At 36.9% G+C, this 14,387-nt stretch overlaps 2 non-coding genes across 2 annotated transcripts; one reads left to right on the top strand and one right to left on the bottom strand.

The window, feature by feature from the left end:
• Positions 1-1,905: 1,905 nt before the first annotated feature.
• LOC112713854 (small nucleolar RNA R71) lies at positions 1,906-2,013 on the top strand. The gene has a single exon (XR_003158815.1). It is a non-coding gene; the product is annotated as a small nucleolar RNA R71 (small nucleolar RNA).
• An 8,311-nt stretch (positions 2,014-10,324) lies between these two features.
• LOC112713397 (small nucleolar RNA R71) lies at positions 10,325-10,428 on the bottom strand. The gene has a single exon (XR_003158370.1). It is a non-coding gene; the product is annotated as a small nucleolar RNA R71 (small nucleolar RNA).
• Positions 10,429-14,387: the final 3,959 nt, after the last annotated feature.

Here is a 14,387-nt window from a genome sequence, read left to right as displayed (position 1 = left end):
TGCTCCTTACTGGCGTTTAAACGCTAGTAAGATCTTCCTCCAGGGTGTGCTTTTTCTTTTGCTATTTTTGATTTTGTTTTTAATTTTAGTGATTGTTTTGTGACTCCACATGATCATAAACCTAATAAAACATAAAAGAACAATAAAATAAAAATAAAATTAGATAAATAAAAATTGGGTTGCCTCTCAATAAGCACTTCTTGTCAATAGCTTGACAGTGGTCTCTCATGGAGCCTCACAAGTGATCAGATCAATGTTGTAGATTCCCAACACCAAACTTAGAGTTTGAATGTGGGGGTTCAATACCAAACTTAGAGTTTGGTTGTGGCCTCCCAACACTAAACTTAGAGTTTGATTGTGGGGGCTTTTGTTTGACTCTGTATTGAGAGAAGCTGTTCATGCTTCCTCTCCATGTTTACAGAAGGATAACCTTGAGCTTTAAACACACGGTAGTCCCCATTCAATTGAAGGACTAGTTCACCTCTGTCAACAACAATCACAGCTTTTGCTGTGGCTAGGAAGGGTCTTCTAGGAATGATGGATTCATCCTCATCCTTCCCAGTGTCTAAGATTATGAAATCAGCAGGGATGTAAAGGCATTTAACATTCACTAACATGTCCTCTACCAATCCATAAGCTTGTCTTATTGACTTATCTGCCATCTCTAATGAGAATGGGGTAGCCTACACCTCAAAGATCCTAGTTTCTCCATTACAGAGAGTGGCATAAGATTTATACCTGACCCCAGGTCACACAGAGCTTTCTCAAAGATCATGGTGCCTATGGTACATGATATTAAGAATTTACCAAGATCTTGTTTCTTTTGAGGTAGAGTTTGCTGAACCCATGTATCTAGTTCACTAATGAGCAAGGGAGACTGATCTTCCCAAGTCTCATTACCAAACAACTTGGCGTTCAGCTTCATAATAGCTCCTAGATATTGAGCAACTTGCTCTCTAGTTACATCTTCATCCTCTTCAGAGGAAGAATAGTTTTCAGAGCTCATGAATGGCAGAAGGAGGTTTAATGGAATCTCTATGGTCTCTATATCTCAACAGGGAACCCCTTCTTGTTCAGAGGACTTCCCAGGAGGTCTTCCTCACTGGGATTCTCATCCTTCTCCTTCCTTGTGCATTCGGCCATATTTATTATATCAATGGCCTTGCACTCTCCTTTTGGATTCTCTTCTATATTGCTTGGGAGAATGCTAGGAGGAGCTTTAATGACTTTCTTACTCAGATGGCCCACTTGTGCCTCCAAATTTCTAATGGAGGACCTTGTTTCACTCATAAAACTTAAAATGGCCTTAGACAGATCAGAGACTAAGTTTGCTAAGCTAGAGGGGCTCTGCTCAGAATTCTCTGTCTGTTGCTGAGAAGATGATGGAAAAGGCTTGCTATTGCTAAGCCTGTTTCTTCCACCATTATTAAAGCCTTGTTGAGGCTTTTGTTGATCCTTCCATGAGAAATTTGGATGATTTCTCCATGAGGAATTATAAATGTTCCCATAAGGTTCACCTATGTAATTCACCTCTGCTATTGCAGGATTCTCAGGATTATAAGCTTCTTTTTTAGAAGATGCATCTTTAGTACTGTTGGATGTATTTTACAATCCATTCAGACTCTGAGATATCATGTTGACTTGCTGAGTCAACATTTTGTTCTGAGCCAATATGGCATTTAGAGCATCAATTTCAAGAACTCCCTTCCTATGAGGCGTCCCATTACTCACGGAATTCCTCTCAGAAGTGTACATGAATTGGTTATTTGCAACCATGTCAATAAGTTCTTGAGCTTCTGCAGGCGTTTTCTTTAGGTGAATGGATCTACCTGCAGAATGGTCCAGTGATATCTTAGAGAACTCAGATAGACCATAATAGAATATATCCAAAATGGTCCACTCTGAAAGCATGTCAGAAGGACACCTTTTGGTCATCTGCTTGTATCTTTCCCAAGCTTCATAGAAGGATTCACCATCTTTTTGTTTGAAGGTCTGAACATCCACTCTAAGCTTGCTCGGCTTTTGAGGAGGAAAGAACTTAGCCAAGAAGGCCGTGACCAGCTTATCCCAAGAGTCCAGGCTATCTTTAGGTTGTGAGTCCAACCATGTTCTAGCTCTGTCTCTTACAGCAAAAGGAAAAAGCATGAACCTGTAGACTTCAGGATATACTCCATTAGTCTTAATAGTCTCACAAATCTGCAAGAACTCAGTTAAAAACTGGTAGGGATCTTCTGATGGAAGTCCGTGAAACTTGCAGTTCTGTTGCATTAGAGCAACTAATTGAGGCTTCAGCTCAAAATTGTTTGCTCTAATGGCAGGGATTGAGATGCTTCTTCCATCAAACTTGGAAGTAGGTGTAGTATAATCACCAAGCATCCTCCTTGTGCCTCCACCATTGTTATTGGGTTCGGCCATGTCTCTCTCTTTTTCTAGATTCTCTGTAAGGTTTTCTTTGGATTGTTGTGCTTTAACTTCTCTTAGCTTCTTCTTCAGAGTCCTTTCAGGTTCAGGATCTGCTTCAACAAGAATGTCATTGTCCTTGCTCCTGCTCATATGAAAAAGAAGAGAACAGAAAAGGAAGAGAAATCCTCTATGTCACAGTATAGAGATTCCTTTATGTTAGTAGAAGAAAGAAGGAATAGAAGAAGGAAAAGGTAAGAATCCAAACACAAGGGGGAGGATAGGTTCGAATTCTTGAGTAGAGGAGAAGTGTTAGTAGATAAATAAATAAATAGAAGAAGATGAGAGGGAGAGAATTTCGAAAATTAATTTTGAAAAAAGGTTAGTGATTTTCGAAAATTTTTAGAGAAGAATTAAAATTAAAATTAAAATTTGAAATAATTAATTAATTAAAAGAATTTTGAAAAAGAGGGAGATGATTTTCGAAAATTAGAGAGAGAAAAGTAGTTAGGTGGTTTTGAAAAAGATAAGACATAAATAAAAAGTCAGTTAGTTAGTTGAAAAAGATTTGAAAATCAATTTTAAAAAGATAGGAAGTTAGAAAAGAATTTGAAACTAAATTTTTGAAAAAGATATAATTTTAAAAGATATGATAAAAATATATGATTTTAAGAAAAAGATATTTTGAAAAAGATTTGATTTTTAGAATCAAAGTTAATTACTTGACTAACAAGAAACTTAAAAGATAAGATTCTAGAATTTAAAGATTGAACCTTTCTTAACAAGAAAGTAACAAACTTCAAATTTTTGAATCAATCACATTAATTGTTAGTAAAATTTTTGAAAATCATGAAATAAGGATAAGAAAAGATTTTGGAAAATATTTTCAAATTTTCGAAAATCAGAAAAGAAAAATGAAAAAGATTTGATTTTTTTTTGAAAAAGTTTTGAAAAGATAAGATTTTTAAAATTGAAAATTTGACTTGACTTATAAGAAATAGTTAAGTTTAAAATTTTTTGATTAAGTCAACTCAAATTTTCGAAATTTATGAGAAAATTAAGAAAAAGATATATATTTTTTGAATTTTTAATGATGAGAGAGAAAAACACAAATATGACCCAAAACATGAAAATTTTGGATCAAAACACTTAATGCATGCAAGAACATTATGAATGTCAAGATGAACACCAAGAACACTTTGAATGTAAAGATGAATATCAAGATTTATTTTTGAAAAATTTTCAAGAAAAGAAATACATGCAAGACACCAAACTTAGAAATTTTCAATGCTTAGACACTATGAATGCAAGAATGCATATGAAAAATAACAAAAAACACAAAACAAGAAATTATCAAGATCAAACAAGAAGACTTACCAAGAACAACTTGAAGATCATGAAGAACACATGCATGAATTTTCGAAAAATGCATAGATTTTAAAAAACATGCAATTGACACCAAACTTAAAAATTGACACTAGACTCAAACAAGAAACACAAAATATTTTTGATTTTTATGATTTTATTAATTTCTTTTTTTTTGTATTTATTTTTTTTCGAAAATTACTTTTTGAAAAATGAAAACAAAGAAAATTTTTTGAAAGATTTTTGAAAACTTTTTTGAAAATAAAATTACCTAATCTGAGCAACAAGATGAACCGTCAGTTGTACAAACTCAACAATCCCCGACAACGGCGCCAAAAACTTGGTGCACAAAATTGTGATCTCTAACTCAGCACTTTCTTCACAACTCCGCATCACTAACCAGCAAGTGTATTGGGTCGTCTAGGTAATAAACCTTACGTGAGTAAGGGTCGATCCCACAGAGATTTTTGGTATGAAGCAAGCTATGGTCATCTTGTAATTCTCAGTTAGGCGGATTCAAATGGTTTATAATGGTTTTCGAAAATTATAATAAATAAAGCATAAAATAAAGATAGAGATACTTACATAGATCATTGGTAAATCATTGGTTGGAATTTTGGATAAGTGTATGGAGATGCTTTGTTCTTGTCGAATCTCTGCTTTCCTACTGCCTTCCTTCAATCCTTCTTACTCCTTTCCATGGCAAGCTGTATGTAGGGCATCACTGTTGTTAATGGCTACATCCCATCCTCGCAGTGAAAATGGTCCAAATGCTCTTGTCACAGCACGGCTAATCATCTGTCGGTTCTCGATCATGTTGGAATAGATTCCATTGATTCTTTTGCGTTTGTCACCACGCCCAACAATCGCGAGTTTGAAGCTCGTCACAGTCATTCAATCCCTGAATCCTACTCGGAATACCATAGACAAGGTTTAGACTTTCCGGATTCTCATGAATGCTGCCAATGGATTCTAGCTTATACCACGAAGACTCTGATCTCACGGAATGGAAGGCTTGATTGGCAGGCGAGGGCAACCATGCGTCGTGCATCAGGAATCCAAGAGATATGCTCTCGGTCTAAGGTAGAACGAAAATGGTTGTGAATCACGCATTCATAGGTGAGAATGATGATGAGTGTCACGGATCATCACATTCATCATGTTGAAGTGCAACAAATATCTTAGAATAAGAATAAAATGAATTAAATAGAAGACAGTAATACTTTGCATTAAAACTCGAGGTACAGTAGAGCTCCACACCTTAATCATTGTGTGTAGAGACTCCACCGTTGAAAATACATAAGTGATGGTCCAGGCATGGCCGAGAGGCCAGCCTCCAAAACGTGATCAATAGTCTCCTAAGATGAACAATAGATTAAAACTGAGACAAAAAATATCTAATACAACAGTAAAATGTTCTATTTATACTAGACTAGTTACTAGGGTTTACAGAAATAAGTCTAAGTGCAGAAACCCACTTCCGGGGCCCACTTTGATGTGTGCTTGGGCTGAGCTTGAGCTTTACACGTGCAGAGGCTTCTCTTGGAGTTAAACGCCAAGTTGTAACGTGTTTTTGGCGTTTAACTCTGGTTTGTGACGTGTTTCTGGCGTTTTACTCCAGAATGCAGCATGGAACTGGCGTTGAACGCCAGTTTTCATTGTCTAAACTTGAATGAAGTATAGACTATTATATATTTCTGGAAAGCTCTGGATGTCTGCTTTTCAACGGAATTGGGAGTGCGCCATTTGGAGTTTTGTAGCTCTAGAAAATCCATCTCGAGTGCAGGGAGGTCAGAGTCCAACAGCATCAGTTGTCCCTTGTCAGCCTGAATCAAATTTTTGCTCAGGTCCCTCAATTTCAGCCAGAAAATACCTAAAATCACAGAAAAATACACAAACTCATAGTAAAGTCCATAAATGTGAATTTTGCATAAAAACTAATGAAAACATCCCTAAAAGTAACTAGATCCCACTAAAAACTACTTAAAAACAATGCGAAAAAGCGTATAAATTATCCGCTCATCACTACACACCATAGATTAAGGGTGTGGAGCTCTGCTGTACCTCGAGTATTAATGCAGTTACTACTATTTTCTATTCAATTCAGCTTATTCTTGTTCTAAGATATTCGCTGCACTTCAACATGATGAATGTGATGATCCATGACACTCATCATCATTCTCACCTATGAACGCGTGACTGACAACCACTTTTGTTCTACCTTAGATTCAGCGTGTATCTCTTAACCTCCCTTCTGAAAGATCGGAGTCTTCGTGGTATAAGCTAGAATTATCGGCGGCCATTCCTGAGATCCGATAAGTCTAAACCTCGTCTGTGGTATTCCGAGTAGGATCTGGAAGGGAATGATTGTAATGAGCTTCAAACTCGCGATTGTTAGGCGTAGTGACAGACGCAAAAGGATCACGGGATTCTATTCCAACATAATCGAGAACCGACAGATGATTAGCCGTGCCGTGTGGTGCACGAAATTGTGATCATCAATGGCGCCATCAACATGGTACGCACAATTGTAATCTTAACTCTTTATCACAACTTCGCACAACTAACCAGCAAGTTTACTGGGTCGTCCAAGTAATAAACCTTACGCGAGTAAGGGTCGATCCCACGGAGATTGTTAGTATGAAGCAAGCTATGGTCACCTTGTAAATCTTAGTCAGGAAAACTCAAATGGTTATGGATGATGTATGAATAAAACATAAAGATAAAGATAGAGATACTTATGTAATTCATTGGTGAGAATTTCAGATAAGCGTATGGAGATGTTTTGTCCCTTCCGTCTCTCTGCTTTCCTACTGTCTTCATCCAATCCTTCTTACTCCTTTCCATGGCAAGCTGTATGTAGGGTTTCACCGTTGTCAGTGGCTACCTCCCATCCTCTCAGTGAAAATGTTCAACGCACCCTGTCACGGCACGGCTATTCAGCTGTCGGTTCTCAATCATGTCGGAATAGAATCCAGTGATTCTTTTGCGTCTGTCACTAACGCCTCACAATCGCGAGTTTGAAGCTCGTCACAGTCATTCAATCATTGAATCCTACTCAGAATACCACAGACAAGGTTTAGACCTTCCGGATTCTCTTGAATGCCGCCATCAGTTCTAGCTTATACCACGAAGATTCCGATTAAGGGATCCAAGAGATAAACATTCAAGCCTTGTTTGCTTGTAGAACAGAAGTGGTTGTCAGGCACTCGTTCATAAGTGAGAATGATGATGAGTGTCACATAATCATCACATTCATCATGTTCTTGGGTGCAAATGAATATCTTAGAACAAGAACAAGCCGAATTGAATAGAAGAACAATAGTAATTGCATTAATACTCGAGGTACAGCAGAGCTCCACACCTTAATCTATGGTGTGTAGAAACTCCACCGTTGAAAATACATAAGAACAAAAGTGATCATTGGCTTCAGCCCCAGAGAGGGAACCAGAAGAACCAAGATCTGATCTAAGATCTAAAGTGATCAAAATATGAAAATACAATAGCAAAAGGTCCTATTTGTAGAGAACTAGTAGCCTAGGGTTTACAAGGATGAGTAAATGACATAAAAATCCACTTCCGTGCCCACTTGGTGTGTGCTTGGGCTGAGCATTGAAGCATTTTCGTGTAGAGACTCTTATTGGAGTTAAACGCCAGCTTTTGTGCCAGTTTGGGCGTTTAACTCCCATTCTTGTGCCAGTTCCGGCGTTTAACGCCGGGCAGTTTTGAGCTAATTTGGAACGCCGGTTTCGGCCATCAAATCTCAGGCAAAGTATGGGATATTATATATTGCTGGAAAGCCCAGGATGTCTACTTTCCAACGCCGTTGAGAGCGCGCCAATTGAACTTCTGTAGCTCCAAAAAATCCACTTCGAGTGCAGGGAGGTCAGAATCCAACAGCATCTGCAGTCCTTTTTAGTCTCTGAATCAGATTTTTGCTCAAGTCTCTCAATTTCAGCCAGAAAATACCTAAAATCACAGAAAAACACACAAACTCATAGTAAAGTCAAGAAAAGTGAATTTTAACTAAAAAATAATAAAAATATACTAAAAACTAACTAAAACATACTGAAAACATACTAAAAACAATGCCAAAAAGCGTATAAATTATCCGCTCATCACCGTGACAGCGCATTTGGACCATTTTCACTGAGAGGACGGGAGATAGCCATTGATAACGGTGATCCCCCAACATACAGCTTGCCATGGAAAGGAGTAAGAATGATTGGATGAAAGCAGTAGAAAAGCAGAGATTCAGAAGGAACACAGTATCTTCATGCGCTTATCTGAAATTCCTTCCATTGAATTACATAAGTATCTTTATCTTTATTTTATGCTTTATTTATCTTTATATTCAAAAACCATTATAACCATTAGAATCCGCCCGACTGAGATTTACAAGATGACCAAAGCTTGCTTCATATCAACAATCTCCGTGGGATCTACCCTTACTCACGTAAGGTATTACTTGGACGACGCAGTGCACTTGCTGGTTAGTTGTGCGATGATGTGACAAAGTGTGATTCACATTTGAGAGCTCCAAGTCTTTGGCGCGATTGTTGATGATCACAATTTTGTGCACCATGTTTTTGACGCCGTTGCCGGGGATCGTTTGAGTTTGGACAATTGACAGTTCATCTTGTTGCTCAGATTAGGTAATTTTCTTTTCAAAAAGTTTTCAAAAATCTTTCAAAAATTATTTTATTTGTTTTCGTTTTTCCAAAAAGATATTTTCGAAAAGAAACCAAAAGTATTTTGTGTTTCTTGTTTGAGTCTAGTGTCAATTTTTAAGTTTGGTGTTAATTGCATCTTTTTAAATTTTCTAAACATTTTTCGAAAATTCATGCATGTGTTCTTCATGATCTTCAAGTTGTTCTTGATAAGTCTTCTTGTTTGATCTTTATATTTTCTTGTTTTGTGTCTTTTCTTATTTTTCATATGCATTCTTGTTTTATTAGTGTCTAAACATGAAAAATTTCTAAGTTTGGTGTCTTGCATGTGTTTTTTTCTTAAAAATTTTTCAAAAATAAGTCTTGATGTTCATCTTGATCTTCAAAGTGTTCTTGGTGTTCATCTTGACATTCATAGTGTTCCTGCATGCATCATGTGATTTGATTCATAATTTTTATGTTTTGAGTCATTTAGTTGCTTTTCTCTCTCATCATTAAATTCAAAAAAATAAAAAATATCTTTTCCTTATTTCTCTCATAATTTTCGAAATCTTTGGGTTGACTTAGTCAAATTTTTTAAAATAAGTTGTTTCTTGTTAGTCAAGTCAAGATTTCAATTTTAAAAATCTTATCTTTTCAAAACTTTTTCAAAAATCAAATCTTTTTCATTTTTTTATATATTTTCGAAAATTTCTTTTAAATTGATTTTCAAAATCTTTTTCTTAATTTTATTTCATAATTTTCGAAAATTTACACTAACAATTAATGTAATTGATTAAAAAATTTGAAGTTTGTTACTTTCTTATTAAGAAAGGTTCAATCTTTAAATTTTAGAATCATATCTTTTAGTTTCTTGTTAGTCAAGTAATTAATTTTAATTTCAAAAATCAAATCTTTTTCAAACTATCTTTTCAATCAAATCTTTTTCAACCATATCTCTTTAATCATATCTTTTTCAAATCATATCTTTTTCAAAATCAATTTCAAAATCTTTTCTAACTTCTTATCTTTTCAAAATTGATTTTCAAATCTTTTTCAACTAACTAATTGACTTTTTGTTTGTTTCTTATCTTTTTCAAAAGCACCTAACTACTTTTCTATCTCTAATTTTCGAAAATCACTAACCTTTTTTTCAAAAACAATTTTCGAAAACTCCTCTCTCTCATCTCCTTCTATTTATTTATTCATTTACTAACACTTCTCGTCATCTAAAAATTCAAACCGTCTTTTCTCCTTTGTGTTCGAATTTTTCTCATCCTTCTTCTATTCTTTTCTTCTTCTACTCACATAAAGGAATCTCTATACTGTGACATAGATGATTCCATACTTTCTTTGTTTTCTTCTCTCTCATATGAGCAGGAACAAAGAAAAAGACATTCTTGTTGAAGCTGATCCTAAACCTGAAAGGACCTTGAAGAGGAAGCTAAGAGCAGCTAAAACACAACACTCTAAAGAGGACTTTACTGAAATTTTTGAAAAAGAAACAGAGATGCCCAAACCCAATAACAATGGTGGAGACGCAAGGAAGATGCTTGGTGACTTTACTGCACCAAATTCCAACTTACATGGAAGAAACATCTCAATTCCTGTCATTGTAGCAAACAACTTTGAGCTAAAGCCTCAATTAGTTTATCTGATGCAACAGAATTGCAAGTTTCATGGACAAATCAGAAGATCCTTTTCAGTTTTTAACTGAATTCTTGCAGATCTGTGATACTATTAAGACCAATGGGGTTGATCCCGAGGTCTACAGGCTTATGCTTTTCCCTTTTGCTGTAAGAGACAGAGCTAGAGTATGGTTGGACTCTCAACCTAAAGACAGCATGAACTCTTGGGATAAGCTGGTCACGGCTTTCTTAACCAAGTTCTTTTTTCCTCAAAAGCTGAGCAAGCTTAGAGTGGATGTTCAAAACTTCAGACAAAAAGAAGGTGAATCCCTCTTTGAAGCTTGGGAGAGATACAAGCAACTGACCAAAAAGTGTCATTCTGACATGCTTTCAGAATGGACCATCCTGGATATATTCTATGATGGTCTGTCTGAATTGTCTAAGATGTCATTGGACCATTCTGCAGGTGGATCTATTCACCTGAAGAAAATACTTGCAGAAGCTTAGGAACTCATTGACATGGTTTCAAATAACCAGTTCATGTACACTTTCTGAAAGAAATCCTGTGAGTAATGGGACGCCTCAGAGGAAGGGAGTTTTGAAATTGATGCTCTGAATGTCATATTGGCTCAGAACAAAATGTTGACTCAGCAAGTCAACATGATTTCTCAGAGTCTGAATGGATGGCAAAATGCATCCAACAGTACTAAAAAAGCATCTTCTGAAGAAGAAGCTTATGATCCTGAGAACCCTGCAATGGCAGAGGTGAATTACATGGGTGAAGCCTATTGAAACACTTATAATCCTTCATGGAGAAATAATCCAAATTTCTCATGGAAGGATCAACAAAAGCCCTAACAAGGCTTTAATAATAGTGGAAGAAATATTTTTAGCAATAGCAAGCCTTTTTCATCATCTTCTCAGCAACAGACAGAGAATTCTGAGCAAAGACCCTCTAACTTAGCAAATATAGTCTCTGATCTATTGATGCCAGGGCATCTAGGCCAGTTTCACTGACCTTTTCTTTACTGTTTTAAGGTAGTTTCATGCATTTTCTTAGTGAATAAGGCAAGTTTTGGATGAAAATACACTTACACCTTGATTCAAGCAACCATTGTAAATTTCACATGATTTCATGAGGATTTTGCTAGAATTGAATGATAAATTGATGATGCATAATCTCATGACTTTGGCTAGATCTTTGATGCACTTTATTTGCTTAATTTCAGGATAAAAGAAGCAGGGAAAAACACGTTAGTACTCACGTTAATCTAGTTAACGTGACCACTAACGTGGAATGGTAAATTGCTTGCAACGTTAAAGAGAAAAGTGATCACCAATAACGCCCGCGAAGCCATCATAAGCCCACGTTAATTGCCACGTTAACTAAGTTAACGTGGAGACAAAAGAAAGCTCCAACGTTAGTGGTAAACGTGAACACCACTAATGTTTCAAGAATTGGCAATGAGCCATGTTAAGAGTCACGTTAACTTAGTTAACGTGAACTCTAACGTGGAAGAGAGGAACAACGCCAACGTTAGTGACACTCACCTTTGTCACTAACGTTGGATCAACTAGCATTGCCCACGTTAGTGGTCACGTTAAGACCACTAAAGTTAAAGTTAACATAGAGCTGAGAATGATGAGCCAATGTTAGTGACACTCACCTTTGTCACTAACGTTGGAAGATGGCATTACTACCACGTTAGTGGCCATGTTAACTTAGTTAACGTGAGCTCTAACGTGGAGAGTAGGGGCACTTTGAGCGTTAGTGACAAAGGTAAGTGTCACTAACGCTCTTGAAGGTGAGGCATAACCACGTTAAGAGCCACGTTAGTTACACTAACGTGAACTCTAACGTAGGGATAAAGGGTTATAAGCCAACGTTATTGGGAAAGGTGAGTCCCAATAACGCTAGTAAAGATTTACAAGGCAACATTAGTGGTCACGTTAGTGCCACTAACATTGGAGTTAACATGGGCTATATGGGGTTGGAATGTTAGTGAAAATTGTGATTGCCACTAACGTTCTCGAACCCACAATGTCACTTAATGTTAACTTCACTAACGCCCATGCCTAATTCATACTTCTCTGCAAGCTGGGCCCACTAAAGATTGGAACTGCTTCAACTCAAGATCCAAAGCCCACATCCAAGACTTGAAGAACTCACCAGAAGATCAAGAGGAGTAGTATATATAGGAGTAGTTTTGAACTATAGAGAAGATTGGCACTTTGGAGAACTACTCTCTATACATTTACTTTTCTACACTTTTAGCTGGGATGTATTCTTTTCTGCCATTTTCCATTTCTAGAGCTATGAACAACTAAACCCCTTTCATTGGGTTAGGGAGCTCTCTTGTAATTTGATGGATCAATTATAGTTTTCATTCTCTTCTTCTTTCTTCTCTTTTGATTTACTAGAAAGCTTTCGATCTTAATTCAATTGGTTAGTTGTCTTGGAAAAGAAACTCTCCATAATTGGATCTCCTCTGAGCCTTGGAAAAGAGATGAGGAGATCATGCTAGAAATGCTTTCTCATGTTGGACCAAATTGGGGTCTGGGCGGATATAGTGACATGTAATCCTCCCAACACTTTGATTTGGAAATACATGTGGTATAATCAGTAACCATACTTCATCTCTTCCCATGAGCAATTAAATCAAGGAATTGGGATTACCAAGGAATTGGAATCTAATCACCTAAGATTGCCAAGGAAATCAATAGATGCATTGATTGAGGAAGAGATGAAAATGAACTTGATTCGGAGAATACAACATCTCTTGAGCCCAATGAATTCCCCATTTCTGATCTTACCCATTCTCTTTATTTTCTGTCATTTATTTTCATGCTCATGGCCCCAAATTCCCATTTAAGATTCTGCACTTTAATTTCTGCTATTTACTTTTTCGTCATTTAATTTTCTACAATTCTCAAACTACACTTTGTTTAGCTCAACTAGCATACTCTCCCAACTAAAGTTGCTTGACCAATTAATCCCTGTGGGATTCGACCTCACTCTATTGTGAGTTTTTACTTGATGACAAATTCGGTATACTTGCCAAAGGGAAATTTGTTGAGAGACAAGTTTTCGTGCATCAAGTTTATGGCGCCGTTGCCGGGGATTGAAATTGTATCAACAATGATTAAGTTGGAAGCTCACTAGATTGAGCATTTTTCCCTTATTTGTTTACTTTATTCAGTCATTTATTTTCACTTTGTTTAACTTCTTCCTCATCGTCTATACCCCTTCTGTTTTTCTTTCTTTCTTTGTTATTATCTACAATTCTGCTCACTAACCTACTAACTATTTGATAATTTGCATCACTCACACTAACAATCACTCTAACAAGAATAACTTCTTCATTTTTTCTCTTGCTGCGTGTTTTGTTAGTTGTATGACAGGGAGAAGAGGGGGAACCTCAACTTCCTTCGATTCAGAACCTGAGAGAACCCTCTGGAGATTAAGGAGGGAAGCAAAAGGGAAAGGAATTATTGGTGCTGAGGAAGAGGAAGAGTACTTTGAACCCAACATGGAAGAGAACTTGGAAAACAATCATGAAGAAGAAGTTGACAACCATGCTAGAGAAGGTCCTGCAAATCATGCTGAGCAAGAAAGGAGAGTTCTAGGATTTTACATCAATCCAAATCTAGGAAACTGTGGAAGTAGCATCCAGAAGCCCACCATACATGCCAACAACTTTGAACTAAAACCTCAGCTCATACTTGGGAGAAAATAGAAGTTATCCAGTGATCATAAACTCAGCCCTCAGCCAAGAACAAGAGGAAAGGTTGCTTCAAGTTTTACAAAAACATAGGGATGCCATTAGATGGACACTTGCTGACTTGAAGGGAATCAGCTCAGCCATATGCATGCATAAGATACTTTTGGAGGAGGATGCCAAACCTTCATTCAGCCCCAAAGAAGGTTAAATCCAGCTATGAAGGAAGTAGTATAGAAAAAAGTCATGAAGTTGTGGCAGGGAAGAGTAATCTATCCAATATCAGATAGCCCATGGGTCAGCCCAGTTCAAGTTGTTCCCAAGAAAGGAGGAATCACAGTGGTGCCCAACGAAAGAAATGAGCTAATCCCTACAAGAACCGTCACAGGATGGAGGATGTGTATTGACTACAGAAAGCTCAATGAAGCCACAAGAAAAGATCATTTCCCACTCCCTTTCATGGATCAGATGCTGGAAAGACTTGCAGGACATGCATACTATTGTTTTTTAGATGGTTATTCAGGATATAACCAAATAGTGGTTGATCCAAGAGACCAAGAGAAAACATCATTCACCTGCCCCTATGGAGTGTTTGCCTATAGGCGCATGCCATTTGGGCTATGTAA

This window comes from Arachis hypogaea, chromosome 9 (genome assembly GCF_003086295.3).
Source record: "Arachis hypogaea cultivar Tifrunner chromosome 9, arahy.Tifrunner.gnm2.J5K5, whole genome shotgun sequence".
NCBI classification, from domain to species: domain Eukaryota; kingdom Viridiplantae; phylum Streptophyta; class Magnoliopsida; order Fabales; family Fabaceae; genus Arachis; species Arachis hypogaea.
The sequence above is the reverse complement of the archived record's forward strand: the minus strand, read 5'-3'. Positions and strand labels throughout refer to the sequence as shown.